We start from the raw sequence: 25941 nt of genomic DNA, 5'->3' as shown, positions 1-25941 counted from the left end.
AAAATAACCAATTTCGTCTGACAACAGTCTACACTAAAATTCTACAATTTTATATAGCATGAAAAAATAAACTAAGAAACAACCTAATTTATATAAAGGTTTTGGTTTTTCTCTTCAGCTGGCAAATATATATATTTGCAGATACCTTATCTACATGTTGCTGTTTCCTTGAGCGCCTCAAACAATAAATCGAAATATGCCTCATGGTAACATTGTTGGGTATTTTTCTCTCACCCACGTACATACCTACAAAGGTTTAAAATACAACTTTTGAAAAGATTCAAGATTGAAGGGGGAAAATAATCTTATTATGCAACAATTTATTGTCCTGCCAAATGTGGGTACCTTGGAAGCTTGAACAACCCGCCAACACACCTGTGTACATTGGCATTAAGTTAAATCAATAACAAAAAACAGGCCTGCAGCCAATTACCTGTCACATGGAGATTCATTTTAAGTGGAGATTTTACAAGCATAACTTGAATCATATCTAAGTTATAAGATAGTCCACATAAGATATTTACAAAGATGTTTGAAATTAGAATAACTTTTACCAAAAAGCCATGTATAAGAATGTTATTAAAAAGCACTCAATAGCTGAATTAACAATTGATTTCCTTCACAGCAGAGTAATTTACAGTAATACAGATATGAGAAAAAAATAAATAAATGCATTTTCTTTAAATTACAGTTTCTTGTGATCATCTTATATCAGATAGGTCAGAAAAATGTCATTCTCTGCTTGCAGTGTTTCATTGAATTGATGCATATACATCACATACAAAGTATTTATTGTTTTGCAATGATTTTTCAATTATTTCTTTAGTCGCTTAAAAAAAATTGAGATCCCTATTTTTTGTATTTTTTCCCAGGACATGAAGAAGTCATTTGATCAGTATTCCCTCATTTACAATAGTTGAAACCCAGAACATGTTCATGAGACATACGTAACTAAAGTGGAGTGCTGGCTGCCCTTGCAGAGCAGGGCAAAAAGGAGGCAGAACCACAATCCTGCCCCTTCCAGCTCTGTACAGAGAGCATATACATCAAGGCACACCAGGATAGTCTCCTCCACGGCCAAAGACAAGCATCGCAGATATCTGTGGCGTGTCTTTCCATGAGCCATGCAAGAAATAAATACAGCTGGTATGCTATTTCACCTTCAACACAAAGAGGTCCTTCTATACTCTAGTTTTCACTTGTAACGGACTTCATGTATAGGACATTTAACAAGATATGGATAAGATGCAGAGCTAAGTCTTACCACGTATGAGTTTAAGGATGGTCTTGTAGGTACTTAGTTTGCATAATGGGAAAAGGATCAAATCAAAGGTGACAAAACCTTGATCTGTGAGATGCTATATGTGTTTTCAGCTCCCATAAATTTCAACAGATGCTAAAGGCGCAGAGTATATAGTGTAATTCAACTACTTGCCCTTCTTCTTACTTTCTTCCCGCTGAACAACCCAGAGAGTTGCTGTAGGTTTTGAGCTGTTCTCTGCAATCCTGTATGCTAAATACTAATTGCCTAAGGTATATTCATTTATTAGCATGAATCATGGTGCATTTAAAAAGAAATAGTTTTCACGTTAAAGACGTTACTCATAAAAACTATAATTGATATTTCACCTAGCACCCATTTTCCTGGAATCCTGAAGGCTGGTTTTAAACATGATGAACCAACAGTTCCTTTTGACAAACCACTGTTTCTCCACCAAGGTCACTGCATGTCGTCAGAGCAGAACTGGTTTGCAGATTTCAGGGCATGCTGTGACTTGAGTTGCTTGGAAGGGAGGACATCATGTTCTCTCCCCTTAAACACCCTCCCAGCTATCCTCCCACTGTTTCAAAGTTAGTTAATTTGATAAAAATGCCACTTAAGTCTTCTTGAAATTTATCTTATAATGAAATACACTTTTCTACTAATGTCATAGGAGTTTGGGGGTGATACAGTCTTCATTAGATGCTGGTATAACTATAGGATGCAGAGAGATGGGAAATCTTGTTTTGCAGTTGTTTCAGGTGCCATATTACTTTTGTGAACTGGGAAATTTTTATTTCGTTTCAGTAGGAATTTGATCAAGTTAAATTCCACTAAGAAAAATAATGATAATGTAATCTTGATGATACATTTAACAGGATCCCACCGCACTAAGTGCTGTGTCTACTGAACTACAGGATTGGTTTACCTTCATCTACACACAATTTACCATTTCCATAGAAGTAAGGATGAACATACATAGAGAAAACAAAAATGTCAATCAGAAAGTTTCTGTAAATCAGTGCCCTAAAATCTATTTTGCAACCATTCTAGAAAAAGATATCTTAAAAGTAGAGGTGCTAAAAATAATAATTGTTTTTTTTTCTTGTAGGAGATGTTAAGAATTGTCTGCCAAGAATTAAAATTACCATAGGAAAATTTATTTCATGCTTGTGAATCTAGTTAGGGTTATTCAGCCTAGAGACAAGAAGGCTCCAGGGAGACCTTATAGCAGCCTACCAGTAGCTAAAGGGGGCCTACAAGAAAGACAGAAAAGAACTTTTTCCAAGGGCATGTAGTGATAGGACAAGGGGTAATGGCTTTAAACTGAAAGAGGGTAGATTTAGATTAGAGGTAAGGAAGAAGCTCTTCACTGTGAGGGTGGTGAGGCACTGGAAGAGGTTGCCCAGAGAGGTTGTGGATGCCCCATCCCTGGCGGTGTTCAAGGGCAGGTTGGATGGGGCTTTGAGCAACCTGGTCTAGTGGAAGGTGTCCCTGCCCATGGCAGGGGGGTTGGAACTAGATGATCTTTATGTCCCTTCCAACCCAAACCATTCTATGATTCTATGGTTCTCTGAATTTGAAGAATAATACTCAAGACTGATGTCTGAGAACAACTGAAGGTGTACACTCATTGGGATGAGGGGTAGTAGCTAGGCAGTAATTGGTTATGAATGACTCCTGAAGTGAATATAGATTGCATTTGAAGTAATTCAGAAGAGGCAGGAAGTAAAAGGATGCAAAAGAGAAGTTACATGGTTTAAAGCAGAGTTTAGGAAATCTTTGCCACAATATTTCTGATGGATATAAGAAAGAAGAGTTTGCATTTGTGAATGCCAAAAAAAAAAAAAAAAAAAAAAAAAAAAGGAGGAAAAAGAAAGAAGAGAAGAAAGGAAAAAAGGGGGGGAGAGGGGGGGTGGGGAAAAAAAAAATGGCCAGGCGCAACTCATGACAGGAGAGAAGGATGTTATAGTTCAGACCGAGGTACAGTAAAATGTGGTCATGAGGCAATCAGATCAGAGATGAAGGTGGACAACAAATGAGAAAGAGATGGTGAGGTTGAATAGAAAGTTAAAGAGTCTAAGCATTGTGCATATGGGAGAAATTAAGTAGAAATTAGTAGGAATTAAGCAGATGTTGATGACAGCAATGACAAAATGGAAAGAGATAGGAGGAAAGTACTGGAAGTAACAGGAAAAAGAAATGCCCAGCCGGGCCGTGTGTGGTCAGGGAACATGAAACAACAAGAGGGTGGACTAAGAGAGAGAAGTCCTGGAAGCAAGGCCAGGTAAATAAATTCAAGCCTCTGGGATACATAGGAGCTGGAAGGAGACAGTATGAACAAATTCCATATAGCATTACCATTTTTACACCAGGAATATTACTCCAGCGTTAAGCAAAGTGGCTATGGACAGAAGGCAATCCATGGCTGGGGTGAACGGGAGCAGGCACAGGACTGCATAGATGTGTGATGAGAGTGAAGGTTTGGATGAAGATTAGGGAAAAAGAAGGAGAAGAGATGGTGGAGACTGCAGAGGAATGAAAGTAGGAAAAACAAGGAAAATAAAGAAAGACAGCAAATGAAACCATGAGGGGCCAGCACAGAGGAGAGGAAGAGGATGACAAATGCTCTATTATAAAGTTTCATTTTTGTTCCAATGATCACACCACTAATTATTAAGCGGATTTCTTTACTTTTTTTATTTAAACTTATTTTCCTTATTTTCTTGTAAATGTAGATATCCTCAGTGACTGTGGATTGTCATAAAAAGCAACACTCAAGAGAACATTTCCAGCTGTTTTCCTTGCCAAACCTGACTTTGTACACTCAGATTTTTTTACCATAAACTCTGTGTTTTATAAGATTGTCTGTATATTGGGGATTCTATCCTGAAAATTTTGTTATTCTTTACATATTAAGATGAAGAAAACCAAACATGTTTAGATCCTTCCTTTCAAGTTGACTGGTTCTTCAATAAATATTTAGAATAGTGTGAATATTTTGTAAATATATATAATTTGCAGCTTGAAGTCACTGCTAATGGGTAAATACAGGAATTAATTTTCCTGTGCTAATATATGCAAACCTTAAATCTAACAGAGCAGTTACCTCAGTTACTTTTTCCTTTTTTACTATTTCAGATCTCAATTAGTGCAGATCATTATGGCCTAACCATTATCTGAATAACGATACAATTTGCTTCAGGATCATTAAGTGTGTGTCCATTTGTAGTTGGTCTTTCACTGGACTTTACAGCACCTGGATCCTGTTTCTGAACTAGAACTACACTCCCGAAGACCTTAGTTTCCAAACCAGTGCTAAACGGTTTCATCAAGGGACCCTTGCAGCCACTGAAGTGCAGTGTATCGCTGGGGTTCTAATTTTTATGGGATTGCCTGTAAGTGCTTTCACCTCAAAAGTAACTGTACTACTTGTTTGCCCTCTGCATATAATCCTGTAGCTAAGAGATGGCAAAATGCCTGGCTGCTATCAGGCAAAGCATAAACTTAAGAGAACACATAAGAAAACTTTTTTCCCAAAAAAATAAGAATTAAATAAAGATAAATCTTTTGAAAATAAGAAAAAGCTTACAGTTTCCTTTCACAGCTTTAACATTGGAAATAATTAAAAAGCTTACACCTCATTACCAGGTAGCTTCTTTGAAGCCTCTATTTATTGAATGCAATAAATACTTAGGAGTTATCAGTATCTGTTGTAACCTGGCAGTATTCTCAGATAGAGGATTACTAATTAATTAATGGAGAACTACTGAGTCAGAACTACTTCAGAGTGTGTCCCACTTAGAGTGTTAATAGTGGTGCAAGCCAAGCAGAGGGCAAGAATTTATCCTTGAGATCCAGCTCAAAGATGGCACTGAAATGCCAACGGCTCCTTCTACCGTGCTTCAAGTTGAAAGGGTTGAGAGCTTCCGCCTTTGAAAAAAAAGCCAACAGATAAAGATGCTTTAGTTCAAATATGCCAAGTGTATATGTAAAACCCCCCCAAGCGAGAAAGATTTCCTCATTGTTAAACCAGACCTTGACCTGAGATATATTATAGTACACATCAGTCAGGCACAAAATGGGTTTCAGCTCTTAAACTAGAGATGTCTGCTAGGCAATTACACACAAAATTATGGTCAACAGAATGCTTATGGACTGGTCCAGAACTTTATTTGAAATCAAAATTTTCTAGTTGTTTTCTTGAAAACTCTTATCAAAATGACCTTCTTATCCTTTCTGTTCATTTGACGCTGAAGAAGCAGGGAGGATTTGAAGCACAGTATCAGCTGCAACTAAAGACATTTTTAAATAGCAAATGCTTCATGTATGATTTCTCTGTGAGGAGCAGGATTTGAATTTTGGTAGCAGGTGGTATGGTAAAATTTTTGAGTGCAATAACTGTATGTTGACAAACACAACTGTTCACTATAAGAGAGGCAAAACCACACAGAATATTTACAATGACAAGTTAAAAAAACTTGGAGCTGTTTTCCATGTTTTGCATCCCTCAAAACAGTATCTATAACGATGATACATATTTATGTGTTTTTATTTATATTTGTGTGTGTAAATTTCACTACAGTGGAAAAAATCTGGGTTTTTTAAGTGAAACTGATATTTCATTATTCTTATGCAGCTATGCTGGAGCACACTTTTCAGTGAGAAGTAGTTATCACTAAGGCATTTAACATTAAGCAGGCAGTGGTGAAACTACAGACACTTTCATATAAAATGCCATGGAACAAAGTTATTGCATTCTTCAATATTCTTGTTTGAGACCACTTCTGACTTTTATGATCACCCTAATTCAAATTTAAGTAATAGAGAATGTGTCAATATAACTTTCCCTTTAAGTATTGCTAAGGAGCATGCAGGAGCCCACATGTTTGCTTAACTAGCCCTGCAACCAACACTGCTAACAATAAAACCAGAAGTTCAAACTCAGTTCCTTGCTTTCAAGTGTGCCCTTCAAACAGCAAATACCAGTTTATCATCCCCCTAAACCAGGCTGCATGTTAAGCAAGAATAAGTCCAACATATCTACACCAAGGTGCTTAGCACACAAGATGATACCCAATCATTTTACTGACATTTTTTAACACGTACTTTCTACCAACAGTAACAGCTTCTCATGGTATACATGCGTGTACATGTGTGAGTGTGTGTCTCAGAGACATACAACCTCCCCCACCCTGTATTTTCAAGAACCATAATATACTGCCTGCTTCCTAGTCCTGCAAATACCCTTGAAGTGGAATAATGTTTAACAGAGGGCAATGCTGCGGGAAAACTGCCAAAGAAATGAAGGGTGGGAGAAGTCAGTCAAAGCATTATGATGAATATTTTTGTACCTCCAAAGACACAACTATTATACAAACATTGACCTATTTGTCAAGCAATCACAGTTTACTATTGCTTAAAGGTCACAGAAGTTTCCAAGATTATTAAATAATGCATGGAGCCAAAGACCAAGGATATTATTTAAACAGTGGAGGTAACTTTTGTTAGTGAAGGACAATACGATGACGATGCCCCTTTATTTTCCCTTGAAATTTTGTAGAGTTTGCAGTGTAATATAGTAATGGCCCATTTCAGCTGAAAGAGGGAGCTTTGCTGCGGAAATGTGGCTCAACACTACAATAAAATATTACCTCAGTTTTTCTCCCCTTTTGTGTACATTTGTCAGTACATGATTTATATTTTTTTACAGGCATTTCAGTAGTGCTAAGGAGTAGCAGTCTATCCACATACATAAATGAATGCAATGATCTGTCCCTATTTGTCTTTCCAACGTGGGTTATGAGTCACTGCAAAAAGTGCTTTGCAACAATTTAGAGTATGTGCTGAGTACACACGGACAGGAATCAGTAGAAGTTTGTAAAACTCAGTATCTACTTAGGCTCCCGTTAAGACAGCCTCTTTCTAATAAATACTGCGCCTACTGCTTCCCAATGGCTGCAGTTCCTTCAGGTCTCAGCGGGTCTTCCGCATGACTTCTTCATAGACCTTCAGAGGTGTCTAGCTCTAGCTATTCCCTAGGCCAAGGGATTCAAGCAGAATTAAGGCTGTCCACATACAGCTCAGCATGTTTTCTACTCCTCTGATTCACAGTAAGTTTCGGCTAAGTGACAGTCATTGTCCTGCTATGTGACAGTCATTGTCCTGCTATCATTGTCCTGGAACAGACCCACAGCTCAGGGAGGAATGGCATAGGCAAAATCATATCCCAGATAGCTCATCATCAAATTATTCTTGTTCCCTGCCCAGAAATACCTCTCAGTGTATTGCCCCTGCAGATGTACCACGTTGAGGGGCTGTTATACTGTGATGCACTGCAATGGCCTCCAAAACAGCTAGTCATCCAACCTCTGCCTGTAAAACAAGCACTGTAAAAAGAAAGTTAGCAAGGCTCCCTCTACCTTGCAAATTCCACATCCTTGATTCTTCACCAGATACCCCACAGAAATCAATGTGGTCCTCAAAAGGCATGACATTCTGAGAACAATGTCTTTACTAAATAATCCTCTGCCTTTCCTCATTACTGATCTCCACACTGCAGGAAACTGGTTAATCAGGACCATCATCAAGAGGAAGACTAAGTAGCAACTAGAGCACTACCCTCTTGTAGCAGCAGTCCCGTCTGATGCAGAGGATTGTGCTCCACGAGCATCAAGCTCCGAGCAGCTGCCTTTCCGACAGAGAGATGGAGAAGGGCCTGTGTCCCCATCTCACTAAGCAGCCACAAGGTTGTTCTGAGATCTACAGTGGGCTGGACCTTGGAACTTCACCAGAAACCACAAGCAAGATAACATAAAAGGTTTTGTTCCATTGCTGAAATAATCAATAGTTCTCTTTACATCTAAAAAGTGCAGCCGTGTATAAATTGGAAGATTATGGAAGTGAATAATTACTGACAGAATTTCTGATTTAAACAAAATTCCAAGAAGAGCAGAGTCATGAATTTGGATGGATTCTAGCACCCAGTGCAGTATTTCTGCTTGATGGTGCTTGACTACTGCTGGTTCATTTTTATGAACGTTTATTTTTTGAAGAGTCACCACGAAGGGTCTGCTTGATTGCCAAAGTGAAAGTTTTCAGTGACAGATTCAAGAAGGGAAAGGAAAAGGGGACCCTTCAGAGGTCTAGTGAGAACTAAAATTTCAGTCTTATTCCTCTGCAAATCATGGCTGAATATACACTCCCATCAAAATGCCTATAGGTCACTTCAAGATGAATAAAAATATTATCTTCTTTACATGAAAGCCAGCTAGCTACCAAGAAACTTTTGGTTGCATCACAGGGCAATTGAAGTTATCATCAAGAACAAAAAATAATCTTAAAAAAAAATCACCAATACAAAGACAGTATCTTTGGACAATAATTTCACATTACACATGTAATTACCTCATAGAATGGCACTGTCATTCCAAGAAGCACCATTTCTCCTGGAAACCCAGTCATTAGCTCGAGTGATTTGTGGAGCAGGCAGGGACCTAATGAAGTTGGTGGAAGTTTTGCCAGAACCAGAACCTCACCTCTGACCTTACAGCTGAAGCAAGATGCCTTCAGAGGCAGGAGAAGAAAGAATTCATTATTAATGGGGCTGACAGATACAGAACTACGCCTGGTAAACCCAAAATACGGTCTTGAGAGTCACTTTCCTGCTGAAAACTTACAGGCATTGAAATGGCATGCAGTAACTTTACTCCTTACCCCAATATAAGACAAGAGATGAGCATTCATTTGTATACCCTGCAGACTCCTCAAACAAACCATTGCCCAGGGCACTGTCTGCCAGACCCACCCTTGCCTTCCCTATATCTAGGGGAGAAAAGCACAAAATGAAAGCCAGGAAGTTCACCTATCTGGATGCAACCTGATGGGACTGCAGTGGGCATGTCTATTCTGGCAGCAGCGATCCCCGTACCAGCTCCTGGATCAGCGCAATGCCAGAAGGAGATACCATATCAGGTCATGAAGGCAGGAGATCCATATTCATAGGCTATTGCATCCAAATAACAAATCCTCTCCCTCAGCATCCAACAGTAACACGTGGCACGGACCCAACGCAGCACTACACTCCGATGGATCGTACAGCTGTGCGTGGTACCTAAACCTGGCTCCCGCCAACTCTCCGCGGTGACTCATCTCAGCAAAGACAGGGAAACATCTAGGAAGGTAAACCGATGCAGGGGAATTTAATAAACCTTGAACCTACATGAAAATAAGACCAGGCTTCCCTTATTCTGTCTTATCCTCAGTGTTCAATAAAAAAAAAAAAAAAAAAAAAAAAAAAAAAACCAAAAAAAAAACCCAAGCAATCTGTAGAGTATAAATCACGACTTGATAAATGTAGGTCCTTAGAAGCCAGTTGTGTAAATACGGATACACCTGCAGGCCCTGATAACCAGATTAGCAGCAACAGCTGCCAGACCACGCAGCAACAACCAAGAGATATTGTTGTGTCCTGGCCAACGAAGCTTCCAGATTGACTCTCAGGTGCTTCCCGTACATCACTGTTAGTGAGAACAATGCATCATGAAAGTAGACGATCTTCATTGATCTTGAAAATTTAACGTTTTTCTCCTTGGATGTATACAATGAGGTTTGACACTAACATTAGTTCACAGTACCTCCACTGTACAAAGGGATTGGACTTTGTCTGCTGGCAGCTGGGAACGATTTCTGAACAGAGAAAAAAAGGTGTCTGGGTTTCGTATGACCTCATATTTAAAAGCATACCCTTACTGGGTAAGAACCCAGATGAACTGATTCATAGGTGTCCTGCCACACCTGTTCTTATTGATGATTAGAAACTAAAATTAACGTTTCTTCTTGGCAAAACTCCACTTGAATCACACAACAAAATCTGATGAGCCTCAGAGGGACTGGTGATACAAGCTAGACCTAAAAGTACACAAAGGAGGCAGAGACTTGGGGGAGTGTGGGAAAGATAGCTCTCTGTGTTTGGGAAAGAAGCTTTGCGTCCCTACAAAGCTTGGAAAACAAGTCTAATGTTACTGACTGCACTTCAGCACTGTGCTTGCTGTTCTTTCTAGAAATAGGGAAAGATAGTTCATGGAAAATACCATAAAATCTGGATGCTTCTGCACTGTGGGGCTGTGGAGCTGAGCAGGAGCTAGCAGAGTCCCAGCCCTCCGCGATGGTGCCAGTGCCATCAAGGTTGATGCGATGGGCAGAGCCAGGCGTTGGTAATGGGGTCCACTGGCAGCCCCCAACACACCAAGTCATGGGCCAGGGCCAGGGCTCATCCAAGGGGTCCAGCCAGGAGTGGAAGTAGACGGGGGCCAGAGAAAGAGCTGAAGACCTGCACTCCTATGGCGTTGCTGGGACACAGTCTGACAGCCCCAGGCTGGGCTGAAATGGGGCTCCTGGGCCATGGGCAGGGGTGGGTGGATGCTGGGCAGGGCCAGTAAGTGCCCTCAGGGTCCTAATAGCTTCCATTATAGGAAAACATTTGAAGACCTTTATAACCTGATACATGTGAGAATTCTCCCCCAAAAGACCCAGGCATGAACTAATCATCCATGAACTTAATCTTCCATGATGGATGTGAGGACTTTGACAAAAAAAACTCTGTCTCTCATCATCTGTAGTGATTCAGATGACTGCCTTCTTGGCAAGAACATCTACTTCAACTTAGAACAATGCAAAAATGGTACAAGTTAAAATGCTGATGGAGTAGTAAAAGCAGACTGGACGTCCGGTCAAACCAAAATAACTGAAAGAATTGCAGGATTATTGGATGCTGGATGTCTGTCCTTTTTGTCTGAGAGCTCTGGAATGGAGATGCATGAATATGGGTTCTCCTGCAGTGGTAAGCTGGTGTGAGGCCGAGTCAACCCTTACATTTCCAGTCAAGTGTCACTGCACTGCAGACACACTGCTGCAGAATAATAATTAATATGCAGCAGAGAAATTGCTTTATTATAAGATGTATTATAACAAGTTGTAAAGACATGTAAAAAAATAATTTTAAAATACTTAAAAGGTGATGCTAGCTTGTTGTGGCCTGTTGCAAAGCGTTTGTAAATTGGAGTGCTTACAATAGTTCATGCATGTCTCTGCATGTTAGAACAGCACATCAGAGAATTTATTTATCAGAAAAAAACCAAACTCTGCTAAGTCATTTTAGTTCTTATAAAGGTTACCGTCATTTACAATTTTGCCAGATTTTATAAGGCACAATACCAGATTGTCACATGGGAAAGGCTTGCAGATTCAAGTCCTTATTCTTCCCTCTAGCGAGTGCTGGAAACAGCACATTTGGGACACAGAGGTTACGTCAAAGCCTTCCAACTCTTTGAAGAATAATTACCATACCTGCATAATCACATGGTCTACCTTCTATGCATTCATGTTAAGGAGAGGACATTAATCTAACAAACGCCCAGCGGCTGACATATTTTTTATATATATCTAATAGTTCTCTATACGATATAGCACTCCACCTAACAGCTGCAGAAAACTCCTTGCCACATTCCCAGTCCTTCCGTGGAAAGGGCTGCATAAAGTTTTTCCGACCTGCCATACTAGGTAGGAGTGTTCTGCTGCAGGATATGATGTTGTTGATTGTCACTTTCTGTTGTTTCAGTAGGCAATCTAGACCACTAGTTTATCATAGGTTATATAAGAATTACAAAAGGTAGCCAATAAACAATACCCTAATAGAATGATTTATACTCCGAAATGTTTGAGAGTACTTGTAAATATGTCCAGAGGTCATCTAAAACAGCTGTCTGGTTCAAGGGGATGGTATGTGCTGACATTTATGGTCTGTGCAAGACTCTCCTCAGCAAACAAACCACAAAGACAATAGTGGATATAGGACTACCTGCAGCTCTTGATGTAGTAGGCTCAGAGGAGCTACTTCTCTCTTCAGTGTCTGGTTCAGTATCCAGAGACTATACTGCCATGCATAAGCAATGTTCCCCCCTTCAGTGTCTGTATAAAGACTTGGTTGACCGGCAGGGAAATAATTAAATCAAATGGCACATACCAGCTGGCCTTTTCCCAAGAGTTGTCCCTCTTTTGTCAGTCCAAGTTTTCAAAGCTGGAGCCACATGGAAATCTCAGCAATGCCTGGATGTCCAAACAAGCATGGTGAGCCTTGTGCTCTCTTTCTATCCAAAGCACTAATGGCCAAGAGGCTGTGAGCTCTCACATGAGTTGCAGACCCTTACCACTGCCATTTGTGCCCTTGGCTCCTTCCATCTGGATTATGAAGGTCTACTCTGCTTCGGCCCTTAGAAGCCTGCACCTCCTTTCAATCTCTTTCTGGGTGTGGCTCCAAATATAAGTTTTATCTCTAAACTCTTGACCTGCCTTGTGTATTAGATCTTTCATAGTGCTGAGCTGCCAGGCTGTTTAGCTTTGGACACTAGCAGCAGGAGCCCACGTGAAGAAAGCGCTCCTGGGTACAACTCCAAGCATGCCCAGGTAGCCCAGGAAGGGGTGGGACAAGAGAAGTGTTTTGATGGAGGGAGCAGGAAAATTACAGTGTATAAACAAATAAATACAAGACACAATTCTTGGTCTGCAACCAAAATCAATAGCCATATATAGCTGGACTGAGATCAATTTATGTTCCCATGTTTCAGAGACCTATTGACAAAGCCTGTGTTATTGTAATACTGTGTTTTATTAACCTATGTCCAGAGAAGCTTACACTTCATTAAAAAGCCATTGTCAAACAGATTCTATAAATGGATAATACCCCTAATAAATTTTATTACTTACTGTAAAATCAGTAACATAAACAAAGCACATTAAGCAAGTCCTTTTACCTACAGAAAACATATCACAACTATTTTTGCTCCAAGATTTAATTAGATTAAGATTTCATTTGCAAAACAGAAGAAAATAAGCCTTTCACCTGGGGGAGATCTGGCTATAAGTCAGCAACATACTTGTTGTGTTTTTTGTTTGGTATTTTTGTTTATTTGGTTTTTGTTTTATCAAATGGCAAATTTGCCCAGGTAATAAACAAAAGGAGCATACTAGTGATAGTACCTACTTAAAAGTAAAAACTCAGCTATGCATGAAAACATCAAAAGATCAATTGTTTGCATTTTTTAAAACAATTATACCATTTTCTTTAATGTTTCGTACTGCACAAATATTTTTACAAACATGATGCTAACCCAGCAACATGCATATATGCATGTAAATGTTAAGGAGCCATAGATCTTAGTGTCAGCCTCTTCATTTCATATACTTATGACTATGACACCTGAATAAGTTCTAAACTGAAATCCAGCCTGTGCGATCCTTGAAACAGCATTTTGATTTGGGGAAATAGCGCATTGGATTAGTGCCGCAATGGAGGCATGGAGTTGCATAAACTTTTGATATTCAATTTGATATCTGTAAAATGGGAGATTAATTACCTCCAACTGCTGAGCATATTACTGATGTAAGAGATCGCAAGTCCATTGAAACCAAGGAGATTCCCCCGGTGTTTGGCAGGGCTTGGGCCCTCACTGTTTAAGCAGGACAAGATATGGAATTTCCCTGGCAATTAATATGCTGCCACTGCAGCAACAGACTGACATGATGGTGTGAAGGATCTTGGTATGAGTCCGATCCAAAGATGATATCTGGCTCCACACTCTGGGCAACATGGTGAAAGCAGTGATTGACTTTGATCGTGTCATTTCTGGGAGCCTATCATCCATGGCCCTAATTAACAGACTCTTGGAAACCTGTACATGCTACAGATGGGGCAGACTCTGCCTGCCCCTGCATTTCTCCCTGAATAAGGCTAAACTCTCTGGTTGCCCATTTTTATGAATGGGCCAATTGCAACACGTATCACTTGAGCACATTTGAGTGGCTGCTTTAACCTCTTCTGTGAAGAGGAAGATGCTCAACCAGCCTTAACATGAGAAAGAGGCAAGGAGGGACCTTAATTGTCTTCTGGTGGGAGCCATCTCTCCTGTCCCTCTGTCCAGGCTTCGGTATACCTAGGAGCTTTGTATTAACCAGAATACGGCTCCTCCCAGCAGCTTCAGTCCCACGCTACCTTGCATGGCACTAACCTGGATCATGGGAAGAGCTACAGCGGAGTGGTCAGCACCATCTGTCTAAATACGTTTATAAGACTCTCAGATGTGTCAAATTCAGATCCAGTGTGCCCAATTCATTCTTACTGAGGTCCTCTAAGTGGTTTCGCCAGATTCTCTTATTGTTACTGAGCTAGAAGAAGGAATTTTTACTTAAGTCTTCTTGAAAGAAAGCAGCCCTTCAGCTCTGGGAGGACAAGGGTGTTGTCTTCAAAGCTGGGAACTGCCTCGATGCTGCCTGCCTGTTCCCTTATGAGACCAGAAGCTGTGTGGTAAAGGCACTATCCCCTGCAACACCGCAGGAGGGACTCATGCCTGCGACAGCAGTGAAGTATAGGCTGAGTTTACTCAGAGTCCAGATTTCCCCATTACTCCCACGTTATCATTAATATTCCAGATCTCCTCAAAGTCAAAACACCAGAATATCTTTGTTCTCATGAGAAATCCAACAGCTCAGGGGAAGGAAAACACCAGCTGGGGAGAAATCCAAACTTGAGGTGTTTTGCTGAAAATAAGCTCCCCTTCCATTTTAATTTACTCATCACGTAATTGGGGGGAAAGGGATGTGGCAAATATTGGTGAGTAGTGAAAAAGGAAGAAAGGCAAATTCTGTACTCTGCTGACTGAAGGAAACAATGATATGAAGGGGCAGGATTTCCCTGAGCTACAGCTGGTAGGGAAAAAAGAGTTCCCTTCTACAGACTACTTAGGGGAAAAAATCCTTTTTTAACTTTCAGAAGGTGGTAATGTTTGAAGTGCTTTTAAATAAAAAGATCTGATTTTTGGTCTCCAGATTTTAGACAAAGACTGAGAAGAGGAGGAAGTGATGGAATGAGTGAAATGGAAGAAACCCCTGTTAATGATCCAGACTTCCTAAGAGTAAAAGTGACAGAATAACCTTCTTCTTATGATAAACTTAATGGGTGATAGTAGAAGACATTTCAGCAGAAAACAAATCAACCACCTGTAAGATAATATTGTATGGGGATGGATTCTCCCCTCCAGACATTACACAGTGAACTTACTTAACACCTTGATTTATTCTTGCTGGAGATGTGTTAACCTTACAAATAAAGGAAGAATGGGTTTGGAGCAGGTCTCTGCTACTTCAGTTTTTCTCTTTATCTGACCCAAATCAGAATCCAGGCTTTGCAAAATCTATACTGAGCTCTGGATTTCAGAGTTCCAGACCAACTCCTCCATCCATACCTATTTCCATCAGACTTAGGCGTTTCTCTAAAACCATGTACTACACAGGTACCCCGCAATCTCAGCTTTCCCACAGTACTGTACTTCAGGCTGTAAATCACACCCACTATCAAAGTCTCACTGAAAAGAGGTTTCAACCCATAATGGGAATTCGTCTGTTGCTTTTCTTAAAAGCAAGCATAAAATTGACATTTGAAAATTGTCTATAGCATTTTTGTAGTGTTGCAAGAGTGCCGCTCCTGCATTTGCTACTGCTTTGTATCAGCACCTTCCCACAGACCCACGCTGCATTTGACCTCCCTAGCATTTAGCTTTCTGAAGGAGAGGAGCCGGCATCACACAGTGGGGCTGGAAGGAGCCCTATGACATCACCTGCGCTATCTTTCTTCCCCAAGGTATCAAAAGAAGTAATTTAAGGGCACTCTGATAGATCAGAGATAGCCACCCAATTTGTTTGGAGAAAGTATATGAAAGCTTTCCTACTTCAGAAGACCAAAGAACCAGGCTAAACCTTCAGAGGATAGTCTTATTTCCTGGCACTTCCTTTTCTTATTCAAACTCTGAACTACAATAAGACCCTTTTTCACATGACTTTTGGTCTTGGGTTTATCAGGGAATCGTGTAAGAAAAGAAGGCATTGAAACCTTTCAAATTTACAGAAACTATCTGTGCGAGACTGAACTTAAGTGAAGATGCAAAATCAAAAGTGGGCAGTCGTATTCTTGTTTATCCCAAACTCACCCCACCCACGTGGTAGCAAAACAGGCACCATGCCGAAACTTTGTGGCAAGAGGCTATTGTGTGGGCTTAGAATAATTTAAGAATTGATTGTCAGCCTGTTTCTTGGCTTCCAGCTATGAAGTAATGCTGTAACTAGAGTGCGGTATGCTGAAGGATTCATTACAGACTTTAAAGCCATCTCATTTTCAATTATGAATATTAAAAAGAAACACTCTGACTCCGGTGTTATAATTAATACTCCAGGTTTTGGTTTGGTTTGTTGGTTTTTTGAGGTCTATTTGTAAAGACACTTTCATAACTTATTCCTGAGTTAGTTCCCAAAAACCAAACACTGTTCCTGTTTATATCAGTGGGGAAATTCCCAGTGAAAAAACTAATCAGACCCAAGTTAATGAAAACACCCCCATTTAAAACAAAGCTCTAGCCTTAAACAATCTTCTAGCATTGCCTACTCGTGTACATCCAAGACAAAATTTTATAGCCTGCATGTTCCAACCTTAAAAAAAAAAATCCTGATTATTTATTTATGCCCTTTTTGTTTAAGAAGTTAAATCCCCAGAGCATCTCAATTTAGATCAAAAGCAAGCTACCAAACTTCACCTGGCACACCTGTGCCGTGTGATTTCTTAATTACCTGCCTAACATTCCCAGAGCTATGAGGCAGAGATGCAGGACTCGTTTAGCACATATTCAGATCTCTGAAATGCACCTCATGTAGCAGAGCCTTTCCAGAATGCCCGAGGTGGTAACCAGCGCTAAACGATCCCGCATCTCCACAGACACTTGCCTTTCAGCAAATTGCTTTCTCACAGGTTTCAGAAGGCCGGGAGCTATCGTGGGGTGAGAAATCTGGGGAAAGGGAGGGATTTATGAGTTTCTTGATGAAGGGTTTCCCCTGTCCAGCAGACGACATGGAGTAGCCATATGCCAGTAGACTTGAGCCTTATTCCACTAAGACCAAAGATTAGGACAAAGCCTGTTAACTGTGCCAGCTGCAGGTTGCTATTCCTTATGCTTGCTATGCAGCTGCCTAGGGACCAGGGGACAGTATGGCCATCTATGTCAGACACCAGACAAGTTGGCAGTCCTGGGCACAGAGAGCATCTAACTTACAGAGACATACCCAAAGCAAAAGAATGTGGTATGACAAGGACAAGGCTGATCTGAGGGAGCACACATCAAGTTTTTGCCGAGATAACGCTTCCTCTTGGCTACAGGGTGCTTCTACACAGCGATGAGAAACGTAGCTCGTGTTAGATATGACTGTCACTTTGCTTAAATGCTAGACTGGTCATTGACATGGCCCTTGTCTAGCTGAGGAATGTGCACACTTGGTCACAGATGGGCTCAAACTCACCTGTAATGTTCATTTTGCACATGCATTCACAATTATGTGCATGCAGAAGAAGATCAGTCATGTCTTCAACCTCCCTAACACTGAGCACTTGTAGTGGTGTTTCCTTGTGTGTGCAGTTTCATATTTTATTAGGCGATTCACCATAACTTCTCATTTACACTGGTTTGCGTAGCAACTAGGCACCAAACTTTACTGCTTCTTTGGCTATTTGTCAGTAGCGTAATTTTATTAATTGGCCAAAGCACTGACCCTGTTACCCTGAACGTAATTTAAACTGCCAAGAGATGATGGCATCTCTGCTGGTACAGTGAAAATATACAGCTCTGGCAGGAAGCTAAAGGTAAGCAATAGTATCAGTAGTTTATGTGTCTCCATAGCACACAGAAGCCCCAGTACCATCAGGTTTCTTTATATGTAAGAGATGAGACAGATGACTTGAACAATACGCAAGCTAAATAGATGCAGTAAGTGTGACAGCAGCCTTTCATCTGCAGGCAGGTCATTCATTGTGACCCGCTATTAATGGAGACAGAAAACATTACATTTTATTACAAAAATGTGTGTCTTTTAATGAAAGATTTCAGGAGAAAACTGTTATTTACTTCAAAATTTAATTTTTGGCTAACATTTTCATTGCCAAGAAAATTGCCAAAAATTGCAAAGTCCCAGCTGGGATCAGAGAGAAGACTCTGTGCAGGACCAGTTTCAAACAAAAAAAAGTCTCCATAGGCAACACCCTCCTGATATGACTACAGGAGCACATGAACTAGTAAATTTTGTTTTGCAAAGTCCTCAGTGAGTGACAATTTCAAATAATTTTGCAAGGCAGATTGCAGGGCCTTTTACAATTAATAAAACCAAGGAGAGGTTCAGACACGTGGAGATTTGGTTAATCAGGAAACTACTTAGTATTCTACATTTCATTTCAGAACTTCAATACACTCTTGAAGACTCAACCAACAAGACTTATCATTGTGCTTTGAAATCACAGTATTTATCAGAAATACTACAAAAAATCCTGGGATATGGAGATGGGTGTTAAAAGCTGCGTTTCATAGCAAGGCACTTCCCAGCTTCGCCCATGCAATAAAAAATAACCTGAGTTATCAACAAGAAATCTATCTGCTAAAAGTTAATGAGGAACATCTGTTGGTCTACTGGGAGAGACGGTGGAAAAATGGGTGGGAATTTCCAGCTTTAACTATGCTGCCACTCCCACAATATTCAAGTCAACAGAAAAACCTGTCAGCGGAGGGTCAAAGTCATTAGTAGATTTTTTTTTTTCATCTACAGAGAGATAGATGAGATACCCATAATTTCAGAGACATTATTTAGGATTTTCCAAAGTTCTCATGTTAAGCTAATCTGTCATATAGACCCTATCTTTTGGAGCTATGTTTGAAAGGCTTGTGATACTACCACGTACCCAGGATTATAAGTGAGCAAGGGCTCAGATTCACAAAGTAATTCAGTTTAAAAAACCTCCTAACATCAGCCAAGTCAAAATAATTGGTAAAGTCCCATAGGTTTGTGATCCCAAGCCTGTTGCAAGGCACATTATCTTAAGTAACACTTCCAGAGTGGGAAAAGTCCTCATATTTGCCACTGGCTAAGGCCGTACACATGAGCCATTACTGCTGCTTAACTGATGCACAATGGTTTGTTAGATTATCATAATTTGACTGTGACTCTGAGTCCTAAGAAGTCATGATCTAAGGCAATTAAATTTCTAAATGGACGGTAATGAAAAATGCTTCCAGCATACAGAGGCAGTCAACAGGTGGGTTAATGTGAAGTTCTGCAAATACCTTCAGAAAGTCTGACCTGAAAGACACTGTAGAGAAAGCGTTTTAATGAGTGTCCTGGTTTCGGCTGGGATAGAGTTAATTTTCTTCTCAGTAGCTGGCACAGTGTGTTTTTGATTTAGTGTGAGAATAACGTCAATAACACTGATGTTTCAGTTCTTGCTAAGTAGCACTTATCCTAAGTTAAGGATTTTTCAGTTTCCCATACTCTGCCAGCAAGCAGGTGCACAAGAAGTTGGGAGGGACCACGACCAGGACAGCTGACCCCAACTAGCCAAAGGGATATTCCGTACCGGAGAACGTCAGGCTCAGTAGTTAAACTGGGGGGAGTTGGCCAAGAGGGGCAGATCACTGCTCAGGCATCGGTCAGAGGGTGGTGAGCAATTCCATTGTGCATCACTTGTCTTTTCTTGGGTTTTATTTCTTTTTTTCCTTTTTTTTTTGTTATAGTCCTTTTCAGTAGCAGTAGTAGTAGCAGTAGTAGCATATTTTATTATTATTATTGTTAGTATTATATTTTATTTTACTTTAGTTATTAAATCATTCTTATCTCAACCCATGAGGCTTACTTTTTTTTCGATTCTCCTCCCCATCCCACTGGGAGCAGGGAGGAGTGAGCGAGCAGCTGCATGGTGCCTACTTGCTGGCTGGGGTTAAATCATGACAATGAGTGAAGATGAGAAATGCTGATATGCTGTGTTTCATGATCTTAATAATTTTGAGCAATTTAAAAGCTTTTTTTATCCACAGTTTATACAAAATTTAGCTCTTCGAACCTGTAAACCAAGTTTTCATCTCAATTTTAAGTAGTATTGTCTATAGTATGATTTAAGACTAAAATGAAGAAAAATCCATTACTAGCTTTACAGTTTTCTTTCTTACAAAACTACTTGTTCCGGAAAAAAATAGCATCAGCAGATACTATTTACAGGCATGACAATAGACTTTCCTAGCTCTGGGATGACTGTTGAAGTTTACAACCATAAAGATAAGTCTAGGTTTAAAATCCCTCTTGAAAATATTTATGGGATTCAAACAAATAACTGTAGGGATATTTTAAGCAGACATACCATTCTTATTAATGAACATGTTTGCATAAATATCATCTGTCATCGTTGGCTGATACTCCTACCTATCAGATATCATGGATATTCCACAGTTCCCATCATCCTGTATTTCTGCAGATTTACATCATCATAAAAATGGATAAATGTGAAGCTGAATTAGGCACAATGCATATGAGTTTCATAGGCATTGCTGGTAGCACCAACAATTACTGAGGTTACTTGATTCTTGCCATTTTAGGCTCCCAGTGTTGCAAAACTTCAGATGACTAGGCTGAACTCTGACATGTCAGACACCTGTCTGAACTTGAAAAACCTTCTTTGGAAAACTTCAGCCAAAACAGTACAGCTATTTCCAAGAACAAGACCATGGAAAAATACCTGCCTTGTCCATGTTAAAACCCTGTGGTAACCCACTTCTTTTTAGAACTTTAATGCCTATGTGCTTTGGAAAAGATATGTGAATTTTGGCATTAAGGTGTGGCTTGTCCCAGAAACACAATCTTTATAACATCTATACAAATCTACACCAAGGAACTACTGCAACCATTAGAAAACCGCAGGTCACACATGAACCATGGACACTTCTGAGACCTCAGTCATTCCCTGAAGGTACATCCACAACACCAATATTTCAGGTTTGAGCTACAAAGATCTGACACTGTGTTTCTGTGCTGAGTAACTACAAGCCATTTCCAGTCATTTGGGGGTACTCAAGATGCAAGAGGACAGAGTTACCCATGCTTTCAATCTCCTTGGTGGAGATTATGGAAATAGGTCTCCGAGTTGGAATTGGGAGAGGAACAGGGAGAAGATGGGGCCAGCAAAGAAAACTAAATTGAGGAACAGACTGGAAACCTAAGGGCAGCCTGACATTTGTATGGGGAGATGAAGAACATGAGGAGGCTAGAACTTAATGCCAGTTGTGTGGGAAGAAGCACAGTGAGGAAAGGGACCTTGAATTATGGCTGGGAGACTATTAAAACTGTGAAGATCTCAGGAAGGACAAAAGATGACAGAGCAAGAAGGCTGGGACTTCCCCAGCAATAGAGGAATCTGAAGGAAACTGGATGGGGTTAGGCAAAGAGGTTAGGAGTAGCAAAGCGTTCCTGTTCCAGTCTCATTTAGATAGGCACAGTAAAAGTGGTTGCATCTAGAAAAATAGGACAACTTCAAACTCCCCTCCTGAACTTGGAGAGGAAAACACAGTTCTGGGGCTTTGCCCCTCCCCTGCTGCCCTGAAATACCTGCAAGATCCACTAACTTAACCAGCATGCCTCATAGCAAACAAGCCTCTTAGTGTTTTCAGCAGGACACTGGTAACTAGTGATTATTAATGTTGCTACTCTATTAGCTGAAGTAACAGAGCTTTGAGTGGCCAACACAGTCTCCAGCCCTGCTGGCTCTCCTGGGAGTCCCTGTGATCCTGCATAATGAAATGCCTCCTTTGGCAGTCTACTTCTTTTTTTTTTTTAATATGGGAAATTACACACCTCAAACTGTGTTAAAAGAATCTTGCAGTTGCAATCAGATGTGAGGAAGTGCCAGAATCAAAGTGCCTCTCCAGCCTTGATTCAATCCCTTTTTGCATAGGCATTATCTTTAATAGCATGATCATATACTTCTCCCTCCTGCCGGGCACAAAATGGACAGCACCGATGATAGATTGGAGGATATAACAAAGGGAGACTGGTGCCCGTAGGATATGGACTTCAAAAGCTAGACATCTTATAATAGCAAAAAAAAAAAAAAAAAAAAAAAAAAAAATAGGATTCAGGCGCAGTAATAAGAGATGCACTGCAGCATGGCCATTCCCCAGGTATGACCTGTACTGCAGGTATCGCATCAGGGGAGGTAATAGAAGGTGGTTACGGCTCACAGCTTCTCTCACTAAATCTGCTCCTAGGGCTTACCAGAAGAGGGAGGATGGTTTCACCATTGTCCTTGAGAGCTGGTTGTATTTCTGTTGTTCAGCTCCTATGCGAAGCTAGGCAAGCAATTTAAACCAGCTCTTTCTCTCACAGTTATAAATTGTACAGCTTCATTTTCTGGGTCCCTGACTAGATACTGTGGGGTCTCTGAGCTGCAGAAGTGCTGAGCACTCACAGTCAACTATCACATAAAATAAGGCTCCATGCTGTGCAAAGTCAAACTCGAACTAGCAGAAACTGGGCACTCAAATTCAGCAAGCGTTTCTGGCCTGCCACCATGCCCCACCTGTGGAGTCAGGTTAATGCCATATCTCATCTGTTGGGCTGCTGTGAAAAAAAATCCATTATTCTTTGTGAAACTCCCAGACAGCAGAGAGCTGAAAGCTTAGGAAAGCCTAGAGAAAAATAATAATGCTGAATTCAGAACAGGAACTGGCAGGAGGGAGCAAGAGAAGACTCGAGGTCACACGATGAATACCAAAAAGAAAATGAAATACTACTTACTCATTAAAGGAACGTGGGCCAATATGTGTACTGAAAGAGGTAGGGAAGCAGCAGGGGGACCAATGTGTAGATCTGTAATTAAGAATTATGGCCCACTCATTACATCCAAAGTAATCAAATTAAGATTGCAAAGGTAACCTTAATTCTGCTATTCCTTGACTTTTGTGGCTTGACTTCACAGATTAGCTAATACACTTTCGATGAAGGCTGGTATTTGGGTTTTCATTTGTCTGTGTGTATTATCTACAACCACAGTTTACAGAATTTAACATTTACAAGTCACTGAAATTTATTATTAGAATGATCGTCATGAATGATGATACAAAAAATAGAAATTCTTTGAATCTAGCCCTCAACTAGCAATTGTGGTTAAAACTTTTCCTTTATTATTCTTCCTAATAGTGGACCTTGCATTGTCACAGGGGACACTTGAGGAATGGGATTTAAGTTAAATGGAAATCAATTTTTGGTAAGTTAACATCATCTGTACTTAGGAAGAATGTGTAAAACTCCAAAAAGTAAGTTTTGATTTGATTAAGAAAATCAATAGCTATAATAATTACAGAGAATTATAATTTCACATCCAAATCTAGGCTTAAAAAGTTGCATAGATTAACAGATTTATTGCTTTTCCTGTTTTCTATTTTTGCAGCAAATATCTATATTATTACGTTCCTTGCAGCTACTTTTGGCATCTAGCTTGTTAGTACACGACTTTAACTGCAGCTCCCATTGAAAGCAGTATTTTTTCTGGATTTTTTTGTCACATCATTAATATCTTCATTCAAAGATCATACATCTTTACTTCAAATACAGCATTCAACCATACAGTAAACATCTTGTTGACCTCACTTACAAACAACCATTGACAGCTAGTAAAAGACTGAATGATTGCATAGCACCTGCCCTAACCTTCAAGACTATTTAGTTGTATTTCATGTGCTATCAATTTTAACTCCTTTCCTTTATGCAGAGCATTAGTGCCTGAGCCTAGCAGTAGTGTTTTTTGCAGACCTGTTAGATGTCATCACCCTTCAGTACTCAGATTTGTTTTGGCTTTTAAGCATTTCTCTAATTCTCTTTACAAGGAAACAAAATCTGATCCTTCATAAAACTTCAGCTGTTAGGATGAAACTGCATCTGCAATAGGAGGAAATTAATAGCAAATGTTTATGCAGGCCACTGGTGAGTGTGTGGTGGTTTCCCTGCTTGCAGCCAGTCCTTAAAAGATTTCAGTTTTTATGGCCTGTGGCTGTCAAATCTTGGCACTTCAGATAATATATACATATTAAGTATGTATATTCTCTTAGCCCACTTCAGTCATTAGGTTATAAGATGTACCTTAACCCTCTTTGACCATGGCCAGACCTTCACTGAAGAAATGGTGGTGACAGCTTAAGTTGTTACTAGCTCTTCAGCTGCTCGTTCCTTCTTTGCTCACCATTATCACCTCCTGAACAACCCCTGCAAGACACATTGGATGATTAGTTTGAAATGAATGAGGGGGAGGCATCTTCCATAGCTTTAGACAGTTGAAAACCGCACATCAGGAGCACTTTAGGTTCCTCCAAAACTCTCCAGAGCAAGAGTTAGGGTTGATGAAGTCCATTCCTGATGTCTCATTCCAGCCTTGGACAAATCTCACTTTGAGGTCCTGGGTCCTTTGAGACAAATCTATTGCAAAAAAAAGCAAGGCACACAAAACCACCCACCCATTACTTTTTAAACTGTAGATGTGAATTTGTCACCCTGAATTAGGGTTTCAACTTTTCTGCACTAATCTGAGGTTCAAATGAAAACAGTTTGCTAAAAAGGAGGTATCCGTTAGAGGGTGGGATTATATTGTCCTGTATATTTTAAAAGCACAAAGCTTAATTTAGGACCTCATTCTGGACACAGCTAATGGTAATGAAAGGTGGTGAACTCAACAGAGAAATGAAACTTTAATCAGTTTTGTGTATGATATAAACACTGTTGCCTTCATGTCTTCTTCCCAATAAGTTACTTGTTTTTAAGTAGAGATACTTGAATCATTAGCTAACACTTCTTTCTGCCACAATTTTTCACATCCATGAAAATGTCCAGCAACAAAGTACCTTAAAAGGATCAGCAGTGGAGCACTGATACTACCAGCAGGGTATTCGTATCCTTTGAATAAGGCAATCAAATTTCCACCCTCCTTTATCCTCTCTTACCTCTGCTCGGTTGGCACGGTTGAAATATTAGAGCCAATCTCATCAAAACAATCTGAACGGAAAGTCAGGATCCTTTCAAAGTCCAGAAATATTACTGGAAGCACAGAAAGCTCATCTTTACAAAAATTATTAGAACTCAAGTTTGCTTCCTGCAAAAAGGTTAAAGGGCCTACATCCAATTAATAGTATGCATCTACTTCAGTCCAAGACATAATTTAGTTGTGACTATACTTTATTGTACCCCAGTCACTTCTAGACTGTAACTACTGTGGCTGTGGTTTTATTTTATCCTAAGCATGTCTTTGGTCTAAGTGTGATTATCTTCAGGTTTATTTTGGAGCTTCTTAAATAAACTCTGCAAAAGCAGTCCTTGAATTGCCACACATATGAATGTTTGTGGGTTTTATTGTTATGTGAAGTGTGTATTTAGAAACAGGAACAAACTTTCAAAATTTGTTTGATTGATTTAACAACAAATCTGAAAGGACAGCTGCCTTAGCTAGAGAGTTTATCTTCCCTTTTAAAAATTATTTTTCTCTTTCATAGCAAACAATATCATGGTTGTAATTAAAGCTTTCATCAGTCCTCAGTTGCTTCTAAATGCAGGATAGGCTTCTCTTAGTGGGAGTTTTACCTTTAGCTTCATTAGGAGTAAGGACAGACCAGTAAAATGAGCTGGGGCATAAAACTTCACCTTGAAAAAGAAGAGGAGCAGATGCAGAGAAATTACAAGGCAGCTTGTTTTTTAGCACTGACAATCAACCTTCAGGACTGCAAAACACTCTC

The sequence above is a fragment of the Accipiter gentilis genome, chromosome 4 (genome assembly GCF_929443795.1).
Source record: "Accipiter gentilis chromosome 4, bAccGen1.1, whole genome shotgun sequence".
Classification (NCBI taxonomy): Eukaryota; Metazoa; Chordata; class Aves; order Accipitriformes; family Accipitridae; genus Astur; species Astur gentilis.
The sequence above is the reverse complement of the archived record's forward strand: the minus strand, read 5'-3'. Positions refer to the sequence as shown.